This window comes from Ictidomys tridecemlineatus, chromosome 12 (assembly GCF_052094955.1).
Source record: "Ictidomys tridecemlineatus isolate mIctTri1 chromosome 12, mIctTri1.hap1, whole genome shotgun sequence".
NCBI classification, from domain to species: Eukaryota; Metazoa; Chordata; class Mammalia; order Rodentia; family Sciuridae; genus Ictidomys; species Ictidomys tridecemlineatus.
In genome coordinates, this window is record NC_135488.1 from 12,977,521 (window position 1) to 12,993,074 (window position 15,554).

General features: G+C 40.4%; 1 pseudogene across 1 annotated transcript; it reads left to right on the plus strand.

The window, feature by feature from the left end:
• Nucleotides 1-350: 350 nt before the first annotated feature.
• Nucleotides 351-12,171, plus strand: LOC144369050 (mitoregulin-like; annotated as a pseudogene). Its single transcript, XR_013428479.1, has 4 exons — nucleotides 351-533; nucleotides 3,654-3,727; nucleotides 9,722-9,845; nucleotides 11,965-12,171. The product of XR_013428479.1 is annotated as a mitoregulin-like (transcript).
• The last annotated feature ends 3,383 nt before the right edge of the window (nucleotides 12,172-15,554 follow it).

Sequence of the window (15,554 nt, forward strand, 5' to 3'; positions counted from 1 at the left end):
TTATTTTTGAAAAAAACGAGTTACCAGAGGATTTTAAGTTGCACACGTGGTTCAAATTCTATTGCTGAGCAAAAATAAAGAGGTGCTGAGCTTACACTTAGCAAGACACCAATGTCAGCTAATAGTGCAGGGAAACATCTGATTAATGATAGATGGGACACTGTGGAGGGCCTAGAGGGGTGCAGAGGGGCTCTCCAAGCACTGGGAAGGTCTCTGGAGAAGGCCAACCTGTTGCTGACACACCCAGCAGGACGCCCCGCGCAAGCCGCTGCTCCGCTGGCTCTTCGCCCTGTGCCCGCTGTGAAGGCGGCGTTGCTTGACCCTCGCGCAGCGCCGTAGGCCGCGGTGCACGCTGGGCGGCCGCGATGGCGGACTTGTCGGAGAGGACGCTGCAGGTGTCGGTGCTGGTGGTTTCGCCTCCGGAGTGCTCGTCGGCTGGCAGGCGAACCGGCTAAGGAGGCCTGGAGGAAGCAGAGGCTGCAGGACAAGCTGGCGACGACGCAGAAGAAGCTGGACCTGGCCTGAAGCAGCAGGTACGGTGGGGCCGGGCACACCCCGGGGTGGGCGAGGGGGCGCGGGGCGCCACGGCGCTTTCCTCCCAGCGACCCCAGTCCCTGGGAGCCGGCGTCCGACCCAAACGCTCCGCACCCGCGACCTCCCCGCGCCAAACCCCGCTCCAGCCCGCGCTAAACCCCGCGCGAAACCCCGCTCCAGCCCGCGCTGCGCCCGGCCGGGCCAGCCACGGAACCTCCCGACCGTCCACGACAGACCGCGTCCCCTGCCCTGACGGCCCCAGCCGCAGGGTCTGCAGCCCAGGGCCTCGCTGGAGCTGCCCTACCCGCGCCCGCTCCGCGCTTTCCGGGGTCCCTGTCCCTGGAGCCACCGCTCTTGGGGCCCAAGCCTCAGGAAGAGTCCTACTGTGTCAGGACTGCAGGACCTGGAGGGCGAGCAGGGACGTTAACTAGAGGACACACAAGTGATGTCAGCATGAAAGTTAACTTCAAAGCTAAACCAGTGGCAAAGGAGATGAACTCTCCCAAAGACTGTGAAAATGACCACTCTCAGTTTTGGGGGAGGCGTGACCTGCCTGGCACCTAGACTTGCTGCTCCAGGGTGTCAGGTTCAGCTTTCTGGAAAGCACTGCAAGGAGGTGTAGCCCATGTGCATGCGCCCAGGCTGGGTAGTGGAGTTCCAGAAACCTGCCCTATGTAATAATGAAACGTTGGGACAGAGATTGATAGATAGTAAAAGTACTTTGCTCATTGTTGCTTAATAGAAAAAATGATACACTTTAATGAGAAGTAATAGGGGAATGAATAACTTTTGATGGGATATAATACTACTATTACTAAACTTTTGTTAAATGTTAATGTGTTAGGGAAAATATTTGTGATCAAATGGCAAGTTAACAAAAACAAAACGGAATAAAAGGTATCTTAATGACGTTTTTCTATATATAGTACATGAAAACGATATAAAAGAAAACATGCTGAAATGGTATCTCTGTGGTGGAATGCTGGGAGTAGTGTTTTTTTCTCATTTTTAAGTACACCGAATGCCTATGCCTTTTTTTTTTTTTTCCAGTACTGAGATTGAACCCAGGTGTGCCCTATCACTGAGCCACATCCCAGCTCTTTTATTATTTATTTGTTTTTGTGGTACTGGGGATAAGTCTGGGGCCTTGTGCATGCTAGGCATGTAAGTGCTCCACCACTGAGCCACATCCCTAGCCCTTTTTATTTTTTATTGTGACACAGAGTCTGGCTAAATTGTTGAGGCTGGCCTTGAACTTGTGATCCTCCTGCCTTAGCCTCCATAGTAGCTTGGATTATAGGTGTGTGCCATTTCATCCCAGGTCTATTACCTTTCGAGAAAAAAAAGTAAATAGCAATTAATAGGTTCATTTTTTTTTTTAAGATTCTTTATCAGTTTGCAAATTTTATTTTGTAAAAAGGATCTATTGCCAAGATTTTTACTCTAAATAAAATTATTTATATCAGTTAAAAATAAGCCAGGCACGGTGATGCAGGCCTGTAATCCCAGCAGCTCTGGAGGCTGAAGCAGGAGTATGGTGAATTCAAAGCCAGCCTCAGCAAAAATGAGGTGCTGTACAACTCAGTGAGACTGTCTCTAAATAAAATACAAAATAGGGCTGGGGTCATGTGCCCCTGAGTTCAATCCCTGGTACCTAAAAAGAATTTTAAAAAATAAATTTTAAAATGTACCAAAGAATTTGGCACATAAATATTTAAGTGACTTTGTATTGGAATCACAGTGGTACAGCAAAAGCAAAATTGTCTCCTGGTAGAAATGAAAAATAAAACTTGATGGAGTATTGACTTACTTACTGGTAATTTACTGTGGTTCTGCACTTAATTTTAAATTTAGTAGGACATTAAGAGAACCAGGAAATTTTTCAAAAGTAAACTATAAAAGCAGTTAGTAAAGCAAAAATAAAAGATGATTACAAAATTATTCAACTTGGGGACAAATTGATTCAGGAACCACTTGATACCTTGAATATCTGGAAAGGATGTTTTAATAGTATTAGCTCATTCTTTCTTGTATCCACAAAAGAGTCCTGAAAAGAAAGTGGACGGACGGGGCTGGGGATGTGGCTCAAGCGCTAATGTGCTCACCTGGGTTCGATCCTCAGCACCACATAAAAATAAAATAAAGATGTTGTGTCCACCGAAAAGTAAAAAATAAATATTAAAAAAATTTTTTTTCTCTCTCTCTCTCTCAAAAAAAAAAAAAAAAGAAAGTGGAATAAATTTCCAGCATGGTATCCATGGGACAAGGAATCAGCTTCCTATTTGGGTTACTGAGTGTATGAATTTTGTAAATAACTCAGGTGGATGCCAAATAATAAGGACAGAGAAGAAGCTAGTGGAATTTACTTTTTTATCTACTTTATCTTTTGCACATAATCTGCAAGAAAAGAAACCAAAGAAAGATGTGCCTTTTTGGAGGGTACATTGACAAAGATGCAAGTAGTCTTTAGTAACACAGGAAGTTAAGACAAAGTCATGTAACATTCGATGCAATGAATACTATTTGGTAATAAGGAATAAACTTATGATACAACAGTGTGGAAGCATAACATTACATGGTTCATGTAGACAAGAGTTCATACTGTACAAGTTCATTTATGTAAAAGTTCAAGAGCAGGCAAAATTTAGGGTGGACAAAAATCAACACAAGTTTGTCTCAGGAGGAATGGGATGGAATTTACTAGAAAGGACATTGGAGTTCTTCTATGAGGTTTCAGTTATAAACACACATGTTTGTCAAAATGCAGCAGATATACCTTTTAGGTTTGTGCATGTCTTTGTATGTTTTGCATCAAATATTCAGCTCTCTTAGTGGTACCTATAGCACATTATTTAGGGGGCAGTGTATTGGTGACTGCGGTTGACTTCGAAATGCATAAAAATAAAGTGGGTTGATGGATAGATAGATTAAATAAGTAGGGTAAAATGTGAACAGTAGAATCGAGGTAGTGGCATATAGGTATTTGGTATAAAATTCTTTTGACTTTATTGTATGCCTAAAAGTGTTTATTTCATAAGGGGAGAAAAGTAAATAGACATAACTGAAATGTAAGAATCATAACTTAATATGATGTTTTAAACTGTCTCCGTTTGCCGTAGGTTGATAGTCTGCTTTCTGAGAGCTGATTGAAAGAAGCTCTAGAACCTAATAAAAGTCGAGATATTTACCAAAGGTAAAGTATGCTCAATTATTGGGTTTTCTCGGGACTAAGCTTATATCTCAATGAGTTTGATTTAAGGCACAGAAGTTGTTTGAGACTTTCTTGCCCTCTTTCCCTTCCTTTCTTGCTTTTTCTTTTTATTTATCTATGTTTCACCCGAAAGACAAAATAATAATGGTAGATAATATTGAGGTAACAGTGAATAAGATTTTCTAAAATGTACTTTTAAATATTTCCTATCATTATCTAAATCTACCTGGTCTTAATTTGAAGTGATAAGATCAAATAAAGAATAGTAAATATTAAAAAGAAGCACCCTTCATTTATTTTATACCCTGTATGTGCCGGGCGTTATAGTCTGTACTCCTCAAACTTTTTCTTAAATTTTTTCAATAATACCATAAGGTACTTATTAACATAAATAAGAAAATCAAGGCTCACAGCAGTTAGTTAATGCATCTAGCATTACTTGGCTTTAAGACACTAAAGTTGGGAGCCTATGAAAATGTTTTAAGGTGGCTAAGAAATGCAGAATTCCTGAAGCAAGGGAGAGCACTTGAGAACCTCAGAGGTGCAGGGTTTAGTCCATTACAACCAAATGGAAGGATTGCAGGGTGATGTCATGAAGGTCTAGAAGGAACCAGCTACACCTAGTAGTTGTGGGCTTGTTGCTATTGTGCAGCAACTAAAATCTGCTCAGAATGCACTGTGGTGTCTCACGCAGAATCACCCTAGGCCCTTGGCTCATGTAGCCCAGAAATGATCAGAAATCTTGCTAGAAGCAATTTGTCTTTGCTTGGGATAATGACCTTTAATTTTCTTGAAAAGATACTGTGTTCTCTATATGAGTAAGTAGTTTCTGGTTTTAATCCCTGGGAAATTTTAACATTAAATAGACATAACGAACTAAACTGAACTAGACTGCTAACACTTTTGCATTAAGTTCAGAACATCAGAACATCATTAAGTAAATCTGCAAATTTGGGGGTATTTGAAGAGTTTATAGCATTCAGAAGAACATGAGAAGGGGCACCAGGAGATAAATAGTAAATACTTAAGTAATAAGACCATGGGGAAGAAAAGAAAAGAGCATGAGATTCATTCTATTAACTTAAACTATTTATTAGAAGTATTTGGAAAAGTGTTACTTAAGCCAGCAATTCAAAATGCCTAAAGGCAAAGTAAAATATAAATAATTTTTAAAATGTCAAATGGAATTTAATTTACCATTTATTGGCAGGATTGATTGTTTAAGGAATTATTTCAAATTAAGTTAATCAATAATAGTGAAGAAAATAATAAAAGAAATCGTGCTTGCTTTGCTAGATTTAAAAACAAAATAATATATACAGACTATATTTGAAGCCCTGGGGAAAGCTAAGTTTTGAATTTTCTTTTAAAAAATATTAAGCGTTGGGGCTGGGGATGTGGCTCAAGCAGTAGCATGCTCGCCTGGCATGCCTGGTGCGCTGGGTTGGATACTCAACACCACATAAAAATAAAATAAAGATGTTGTGTCCACCAAAAACTAAAAAATAAATATTAAAAATTCATTCTCTCTCTCTCTCTCTCCCTCTCCCCCCCCCTCTCTCTCTCTCAAAATAAAAAATATTAAGTGTTTATGGGGAGAAGAGATTGAACCCAGGCCCCTTTGCCACATGGTCACATCCCTCGTCCTTTTTATTTTTTTCTTCTGTGACAAGGTCTTGTTAAGTTGCCCTGGCTGGCCTCAGACTTTCAATCCTCCTCCTCAGCCTCTAGAGTTGCTGGGATTGTAGATGTGTGACACTCTGCCTGGCAATAATAAGTATTTTTAAGCCATAGTTAGCTTGTGAATAAAATGATCCCTTCACAGTCCCTTAAAAATTCACACTGATGTTTGCAAGTCTGAAAATGTCATTTTGCCCTTATGTTTGATTAATAGTTAGCTGGTTATAGAATTTAAAATAATTGCTACTAAAACTTTTGAAGGCATTGTTGAGTTTTCATTGCATGCAGTGATGCTGGTAAGTCCAATTATCGTTCCTTAATAATTAGCCTGTTGACTTTTAGCCTTGGTGTTTTGAAATTTTAGCACAATATATTTTGGCATTGTTTTTATCTGTTTAGCACCAAGTGGATAGTTTCACTTTGAAAACTCATATATTTCTCATGAGTTCTGGGAAATTTTATTTTACTAAAGATCACTTCTTTACTTCCATTTATTTATTTTTTCTGAAACATCTTTGAGTCGGGTATTGAATATCTTGGATAGATTGTCTAGGTTTCTAAACCTCTCATGAATACTTTTGTTGCTTGTCTTTTTCTTATGCCTGGGAGTTTCTCTTGACTTTTTTTTTTTCCCTCCTAAATGGAATTCTAATTGAGGATTGGGTAACAAATACTGACAGTATTTTGTGTAGCAGCCACAATTAATTCCATCAGACATTCCAAATAAAACACTAACAAAAATTTTTATAACTTCTATGAATGCTTTATTTTACTGATCATGTTGTTCATTTTCTAGTGTTTTTTCTTGTTTTCAGTCTTTTTTTTTATACTATCATATTCCTGCTTTCAGATTTTCTCCTTCCATGCTTAGGTTTGTTTTTAAGTTTTCTTCTGTTCTTTGAATTGTCTTTGCTTCCTTGTTGCTCGGATTCCTATTTATTTATTTATTAATTTTACATTTTATCCTTATGTTGATGGTTTTCTTTATTTAGTCTGGTGGCCCTTTGCTATTCATTTTTATTTGAGAATGTGAGCCTGGGTTGATTATTCTAGAGCCCTTTCTCGGGTTCTTCCACTGTGGCATATCTTGGTGTCTTTCCTGTTAGCACCATATGCTGAATGCAAATCAAGTTCTTTGCAGGTGGACAGGGCTCATCATGGGGTCAGGAACCAGCCTTTAGTCTGAGGAGCCTTCAGTGCAGGAATAGGTGTGCTGGAAAGTTCTTTTGTAATTATGATTCTCCCCAAATCATTTTATTATTATTATTATTATTATTATTATTATTATTATTATTATATTTTAAGAAGAATCTTCTGGTTCAGTGGGAAAACAGAAGGTGAGATAAGAGAAGAGAGCTAACAGGCTCAGGATTTCTGCCTGTGTGACACTTGATAAGAGTGTCACTTGATAAAAGAACATGCTTCTGTTTTTTCCATGCAGCAGAAATTTGTTGCCCTCTCTTGCTGGCCCATGATCCTTTCCCATTCTTTGCTGTTTGGGGTTATTACCTTCGAAAACACTTTAGTCATTTTTTGTTCTGTTTCAGGAGGCAGCGAAGATGGGTGTGTGCTTAGTTTTTATCCTGAACCAGGAATCTTAAGTATCTGGGCTGTTTGAGGATTTGATAATTTTATAGATATGAAAGAGATAATTATAATTATTTTCTTGGATTGTGTATTATAAAAAAATCATTTTGCACTCTGGCTCTCAAGTGAGATTTCTGAGTTCTTTCATTCAACAGGACATCTGTCAAAATAAGCAGCTTTACTAAATCTCATCTGACAAAACTCTGCTGCTGGATTCTCCCGGGTGGGTCAGTGGCTCCTGATGTCCCAAGACCAGCAGTTGGTGAAATTCTGTCTCTTCTGCCAGCCTCAGCTTGTTGATGATGTCTGTCCTCAGAATTGCAAAGTCCTTAGGGGGCAGTATTTAAGAGCAGGAAGGGGAGGGGGTTTCTTAATGCCTTGCTATAGAGGCTGGGGGCAGGGGGCATCCTGAGCATGCTCTTTTATGTTCTGTTGGCCAGCCCAGGTGTCCCCCCACCACCTGCAGTGGAGGCTGAGAACAGAGGGCAGGTCACAGGATAGAGGAAGCCAGAGGAGGGTTTGGGGCAGGCACCTGGCAGGGTGAACCAGTTTCATGTTGCCATTTCTCTTTTTCTGCCCATTTCACAAAGGATTTTTGACTCCTACCCCTTTTCCCTTTTATGTTACTTTATGTCATTTCACTCACATCTGTAAGAGAAAAACAGCTCCAATAACACAGAAGTCACTTTCTTCAGAGAGTGAGAGAAAAGCCAGGGCTCCGAATACTAAAAAAAAGATTTGATTTTTGAAAACTCCTCTGGGTGCCACAGCACGCACCTGTGATCTCAGTGTCTTAGGAGGCTGAGGCAGGAGGATCATGAGTTCAGAGGCATCCTGAGCAACTTAGTGAGTCTCCAAGCAACTCAGGGACACCCTGTCTCTAAATAAAATGCAGAAAAGGGCTGGGGATGTAGCTCTGTGGTTCAGTGCTCCTGGATTCAATCCTTAGTATTAAGAAAAAGAAGGAAAACTCCGCTATCATCAGTTGTACCCCATTTTTGGTCATTTTTTGTATCTCTTCTCTGGGTGTCTGAGACTTAAACTGAGTTATATGAGCTGTCTCTGTAGCCCAAAGCATTGCACCTGTCCCGAGAGCCTGTTCAAAAGGGGTGTGCAGTGGCAGTGGCAGTGGCAGGAAGAGGCAGCCACTGCCACTGCCACTAGTCTGCATGCCCACTCGGAGTCCGGGTGCCTACCTGCCCTCCCTGCTGCCCTCCCAGGGACCCACTGTGGTTCTTTTTAGAACCTTACTTTCTCTGCCTGGAGTCGGGCTTGTTGGGAGACTTACACAGCTGTGGGGGGGGGTCAGTTGTGTCTCATGTCCAGTTCCTTGGCCTTGGCAACTGTAGAGCTGGGGAGGCGTCTTAGAACCCAGAGCCCCTCCTCATTTTAGACTCAGGAGACTGAGGCCCCAGGTCCCTGACATTTCTGAGCCTGGTTTTCCTGCCCAGGGCCTTGGAGCGCCCCTTGGATCATCTAAAGCAATGGGTACAAAGGTTTTTACATGTGGATTTTTAAACATTATTTTTAACAGTAGCCAATGGCCTTGCCTGCTTAGTGATTGAATGATTTTTTTTAATAGCTTTCTAATTGTGACAACAGAAAAATCGTTATATTTTCTTTCTTTTTTAAAAATTTAGATGTATCCAGTTAACATAGGCAATAGATGAGAATAAAAATGTTCTTCAAAAGCTAAGAAAAGTAAGTATTATGTGAATCATATTAGAAAAAAAACTTTTTATATAAATATTTTCACTAAGAGGAATGAATTGGAGTCGGTAAGTTCCTGGGTTTGCATTAGAAATAAAGCCCAACCCAGAGGTGCTGAGTGGGGGCATGGTCTCCCAGGTGTGCTTCAGAGCAGAAGAGAACCTCCAGCCCTGCTGAGCTCTTCAGCATTAAGGACCCAGAAACCCAGACACTGCCTTTCAAATGTGTGCATTGTATAATTTAGATGAGGTGCAATTTGGAGCCATTTTGATTTTAATCCCACTGTGGGTAGAGTCTAGCCCCGGGTGAGTGGAAGGAAGTCTGGTCTCGGTGGTGGCTCTCACAGCAATGACTGCCAGATTGGAGGAGCCAGCTTTACCCTTGGCCATCCCTTCAGGAGTTTTTTTTTTTTTTCCTATGGGCCTGAGTTTCATCTACGTGTCTAGGGCTAGAGGCTCATGGAGCAAGTGGAAGTCACCTGAAAGTGTCCCCTGCCTGTGTCTGAATCCTTGTTACTGCATCTGAGTATCTCTTCTGCATATCTGCAGTAACACAGAACTTTTCAATGCAGGAGGCAGGCTCGCCCCGAGTTTGAAAACTTAGTTAACCCACAGATGGGAAAACAGCCTTCAAAGGTGAAGAAACAATGTCTCTGTCAGTAAGCAGCAGAACCTGGGACCAGCCCTCTCCTTTCTGACTCTGGAGCCAATATCCTGTCAGACCCTGTCCCCTACTTGACTCTAGAGTGTCTGCAGTGCTCAGCAAGAAACAAAACGAAAACAAAACCATGTGGTTTTGTGTTTTCATTTGGCTTGCATTCCAACTCAATTACTTAACTACATTTCTTGTAACTCTAATGTATTTCCCTAAGGTAAGTATAATCTCACACTAGTCTTTATTTTGTCCTACAGCACTTACTGTGGTTTTTATTGTTATTTTTTTAAGATGAATGTAATTAGGAAACTAAAATTCATTTCTCAATGAAATATTCTCTCCTAGGCGGATGAGTCTGCACCCGTCGGGAACTATAATCAGAGAAAGGAGGAGGAGCAGAATTTCTGGACAAGCTCACTCAACAGCTGCAGGCGCTTGCTGTGACCACAAGCAGAGAACATAGAACTGAGTATGCCATCTTCTTGCCTTCATTCCTTTCTTTCAGATATTATGTTGCTATCATTTTTACATTTGATTCTGAAATAAATATATGCTATAACAGCATAGATATGAAGAAATGACCACAATGGTCTGAATAATGAGCAGTTATTGTGCATGATAGGACATGTCAAATCCCAAGAGAGATGTAAAGATGTGCACGTCCTAGTCTTTGTCCTCAGATTACTCAAGATGTAGTTGGGAAAGCAAAACAGAGGTGCGAGAAGCTACGTAAACAAGTGTTAAATAACTAGGATGACGCCCTGAGTGTCAGTGTTGATGGGTAAGGAAAATGACTTGCAGTGTCTACTGACAGGGTCCCCTGTCTTTTTTTTTTTTTTTTTTTTAATAATATTTATTTTTTAGTTCTCGGCAGACACAACATCTTTGTTGGTATGTGGTGCTGAGGATCGAACCTGGGCCGAACGCATGCTAGGCGAGCGCGATACCGCTTGAGCCACATCCCCAGGCCAGGGTCCCCTTTCTTATAAATGTTTTTTAAAAATTTGAAGTAGACACATAATTGTTTTTCTGCTGGAGAGAATGTTAATAATCTCTCTTACAAATTACAAAAGACTTGTAGGTATAAACAAACCCAATTTGTAGGGAGCAATAAAATATCAATTATTTAGATCCTTCAAATGCTGTTCCCCAGCTTTTTACACTGTGGGAAAAATGCTAAGAATATTGACTCGAAGATTCTAGAATTTTCACTGAATTCTAGCATTAAGAATGTCAGAATAGTGATATTTTACTTAACTTTTCCACCACAAACAACTATAAAAATCTGTGCAAATAAATAATATGCATTCTTTTCAAATGAAAATATAACATTAGTCAAAATGAGCCATATAGGACCAGAGAGCAATTTTCAATAAATTTCAAAGAATAGAAATTGTATATATTTTTTGATCTCTTAGAATTTTATTAAAGCTCAGTGACAGAAAAATAACTAGATATCATTAAAAGTCTGCAAATTAAGTTACATACTTTATCTGTATGATGCATTAATTCAAGAAAGTGTTGCACTGGAAATTGGAAAATATTTCAAATGATAAAAATGTATGACTCTGGGGCTGGGTTGTGGCTCAGCGATAGAGTGCTTGCCTAGCACGTGTGAGACGCTGGGTTTGAGCCTCAGCACCACATAATACCTTTATTTATTATGTCCAACTACAACTAAAAAAATATTTTAAAAAGTATGTATAACTCATGGGTTGCAGCCAAAGTAGTGCTTAGAAAGGAATTCATAGCTTCAATGAATAATTTTAAAAGATACCAAAAATCAATTATTGAAGCTGTTAACTTAAGAAGCCAGAAAAAGAATAAGGTAAACCCAAGGGAAAGGAAAAAATACAATGGGAACAGAAAACAGTGACATCAACAGATAAACAGTGGTGCAATCAGCAAAGCCAAACATTGACTTTTCTGTAAATATTAATCAAACTGATAAATTCTTAGCAACACTGATTAAGAGGAAAGAAATACAATAGTGATGAAGATAAATGGCTCTAGGTATATCCAGATACTCCAGTATACATTCAAGAGCTCTACCACTGAGCCACCGCCTCAGCCCTCATCCTAACTGGCTCTGATGGGAAGCTCACTGCAGGCAGACATTGTTCTAAACACTTTACGGATTGTCACTCACCTGATCCTCATGATAGCCTTAGGAGTCAGGTTCTGTTGTTATCTCAACTTTATTTATGAGAAAGGGAGAGCTTACAAGAAGGTCACCCACGGAAGAGAGAGAGCCAGAATCAAAACCCCCACTTGTGTTTCAAGCACTGTGTGAGAGCGCTCAAGCAGCTGAGCACTCCTGAATGGGGGACCCAGGCCGTGGGTGGGGTGCTCTTGTAGCCCAGGCCTCGCTCATATCAGCCGGTTCCTTGTCCACCCTCAGTCCTTCAGGTCACGTGTGCTCAGCACGGTTGTGGGAACCATTAGTTGTACTTTCCTTTCATTGCTTTTTTTTTTTTTTTTTTGGCCAGCTCCAAAAATGGAACAGTTCTTCAAGGTACAGAGGTTCTGCTCCAACTGGGTTTGTATTCGCATGTTTTTTCAAGAGATCTCATAAATGCTTTTTGTAGAACTGATGTGCTTACTGACAAAGAGGAAGATGAGGATTCTTCTGAGGAAGATGAAGAAGATGAAGATGATGACGAAATGGAAGAAAGTGGTGGAGAAGAAGAAGAATCAGCAGAGGAAGAGGAAGAGGAACAAGAAAATGAATCTCCTAAACAAACAAGTAGATTGGAGATTTTACTGCTCAGCAAGTTGGGGACCTTACATTTAAGGTAAGTAGAGAAGACGGGGACCTAGTGTAAGGAGAATGTTTCTAAAGGCTCAGTCTGTTTAAATAAGGGATTATGATTTACAAGCAGTAGTTATGTGAGAGTCTATTATTAACGTTACCTGTTCTAAAGATGTGGCTTTAGTGTTGATAAATCTTAACAAGGGGTAAAATTTTATAATTAGTTTCTGAATGTCATATGTACCAAGTTATTCAGGTGGGTTAGGCAGTGTTCTAGCTGAGGTAGGGGGAGCACTATCACACTTCTTCCTGTTGGCTTAGACTTGAAGGGGCGCACGTCCATTCTAGGCCTGTGCATACATAAGTGGCAGGTGGGATAGAAAAGTGAAGTTGTGGGGTTTTGTTTGTTTATGCAGAGCAGGGATCAGACCTGGCCTAGCCGGGCAGGTGATCTACCCCTGAGCTACAGCCTCAGCCATGCAGGTGTGGTTTGTAAAGGATTTGAGACAGTTTTCTGCTAGTGAAATGATTCAAAGAAATTTTTATTGAATATATAAATCTTGATCTTTTGTTCAAAATGTGACACTCATTAATAGTAAAATATGCAAGAATATTGTACAAGTAATATCTTTATTGTTTTTTGTTTGGTTTGGTACCAGGGATTGAACTTGGGAGTGCTTTACCACTGAGCTACGTCCCCACCCCTTTTTATTTTTACTTTGAGACAGGACCCCTTGCTAAGTTGCTTAGAACCTTGCCAAGTTGCTGAGGCTGGCCCCAAACTTGTAGTCCTCCTGCCTCAGACTCCCAAGTCACTGAAATTACAGGCATGTGCTACTGCACTGAGCTAATACATTTTAATTCATAGGTTTTTATTTAACTTTTCCTGGAAAAATGCCACCAATACTAAATAATAATGTATATTCTAAGAAAGTCTTTGCTTTTACATGTCTTCAGTAGTGGAAATTACTGTTTTTCAAGGATGGATTATATTTCGTACATGAACAAGTATTGTTTTCAATGGACAAGTATTGTTGAAAACATGGATTAGGTAGGTAGGAACATTGGGTAAACTATTTTTGTTTCAAAATAGGGCTTAACTTAATAGAATCATTTTTCTTCAGGGATTTATATGATACTCCTGGAAGAAATTTTCCAAAGAGAGACTTACAAATTCAAAAATATTTTCTGCAATAATCAAATTGCTAGAATAAGTATGGGTCCTCATAAATGCTTGTGGAAATGGTCCCCATTTGCATGTAGAATTTGAATGTGTGTTGAGCAACCCAAAGGAATGATTCATTTATGGTCACAAAGGTATTGGGGTATGGCAGTAGGGAAGCATTTGATAAAAATTAGGATAAATATTGAATTAAGGAAATATTTCCTTTTTTCAGTGTATATTTTAAAGCATTAGTAATGAAATGCTACTCATGACTAGTGAGGTTCATTTTTAAATTTGTACTTTGTTTTGCGTTAAGAAAGGAGAAATTCTTCTTGTAATTGAGAAGAAGCCTGCTGGTTGGTGGATAGCTAAGGACAGCAAAGGAAACGAAGGTCTGATTCCCAGAACCTACCTGGAGGTGAGTCTTTGTTGTCTATGCTTTCTCCTTCAGATAGATCTCATTTTCAGTTAAACATTAAGCTATATTCTTGGATCAGTTGACTAGAGAATGACTTGAAATTTAAATTTAGTTTTACAGAGACAGGGCGTGGGGAGGACATTGCGTATTGAGGTCCTGGGGGCCTGTGAAGAGCTTGGGTGAAAGTGAGCCCCGGAGCATTCTCAGCAGGAGGTGGCTGTGTGAGCTGGTGGTTTTATAACAACTAAGGGGCATTTATTATCATAAAACATGGCCACTGTCCACTTGGTGTTTACTTCCACAAATACATGACCCCCTTACCAAGATATCAGCATACTGTCCATGCCTGCTTTGTCCTGAGTCACAGCACATGCTGCGTGGTGCAGACACCTGTCTGGATGAGCTCTGTCGGATGGAAATAAGAAAACCCACACACGGGATTCCAAGTCTTCCAGTGACCACACTGAGTTCCTGACGGGGGGGCGGGGTTATTCTCTGACACCACGGGTGTCATTTTCCATATCAGCTCCGTAGCACCAGCCAGTGTCCAGCAACTCAGTTGGATTCTGGCCTTAACTCCTGGATTTAGCACAGGTGTCACACAGTAAGGGCACAGTCCTACTAGACTGCCCTCTGTTCAGATGCCAGTCACATGTCCCAGCAGCCACTTGTACTTCTGACTGATTGGCCAAAAATTCAGAAGTCTCCTCTCCTTCTGCAGGGGTCTGATGATTCCCTAGGGTGACTCACAGAATTTGGGAGAACACTTTCCTGTCTGTCCTCTGTATCTGAGGATACAGAGCAAAAATATCTTAAAACAGTTGCATCTATATTGAACATGTACATTTCTTTTTCTTGTCATTATTTTATAATAAACTATACAATATAATAATCATTTATTTGGCATTTACATTGTGTTAGAGATCATAGGTATTTTGTATATGATATAAGGTATGTGGGAAGATGTGTACAGGTCATATGCAAATACTGTATCATTTTATATAAGTGACTAGAGCATCCTTAGGTTTAGTATCCATGGGGATTCCTGGGACCAATCCCCTGAGGATACTGCGGGACAACTATACTTGGATGTACCAGTTTATTATAAAGGATGCAACTCAGGAACACCAGTGAAGAGGACGCACAGGGCAAGATGTTGAGGTGGGGCATGCAGGAGCTAAGCATGCTGTTCCCCAAAGCCTTTGTGTATTCACCCACCTGCAAGATACCCAAGCCCCAGCCTCCCTGGGGTTTCTATGGAATTTTGTTTATTCTCATTAACTAAATCACTGACCATTGGTGATGAATTTAGTCTCTAGCTCCTCCATCCTCCCTAAAGTTTGGAAGGAAGAGCTGAAGGTTCCAACCTCTAATCCCTTCCTGAAGCTTTCTAGGGGTCCTCTAGAGGCACCTCACTAGCCTGCACACTAGAATGGTTGAACTTCTTAGGAATAAGAAAACTTCTTATGGATAAGAATTCAGGAAATTCCAAGAGTTTTAGGAATTCTTTGCCAGCAAAAGACACAAATATATATTTTCATTACACTCATTAAGAAGTAAACAAATAGGGGGAATTATTTTTAATATTTTATATTGTCTAATATATCAAAAATATCGTTTCAACACATGATCTATATTTGGACATTGAGTTACTTGTTTTATATTAGGTTCAAAATCCAGTGTGTGGACAGCACATCTCAACCTGTGCTAATGTGAAGAGCTCAGTAGCCACGGGTGGCGAAGGGCTATGCACCACGCAGGACAGGTCTAGGTCGTCCTTTGGAAGGCAGCAAGCATTTCAGCTCGTGGTGACATTTATTCAGGGTGTTTGCAACCTATAATC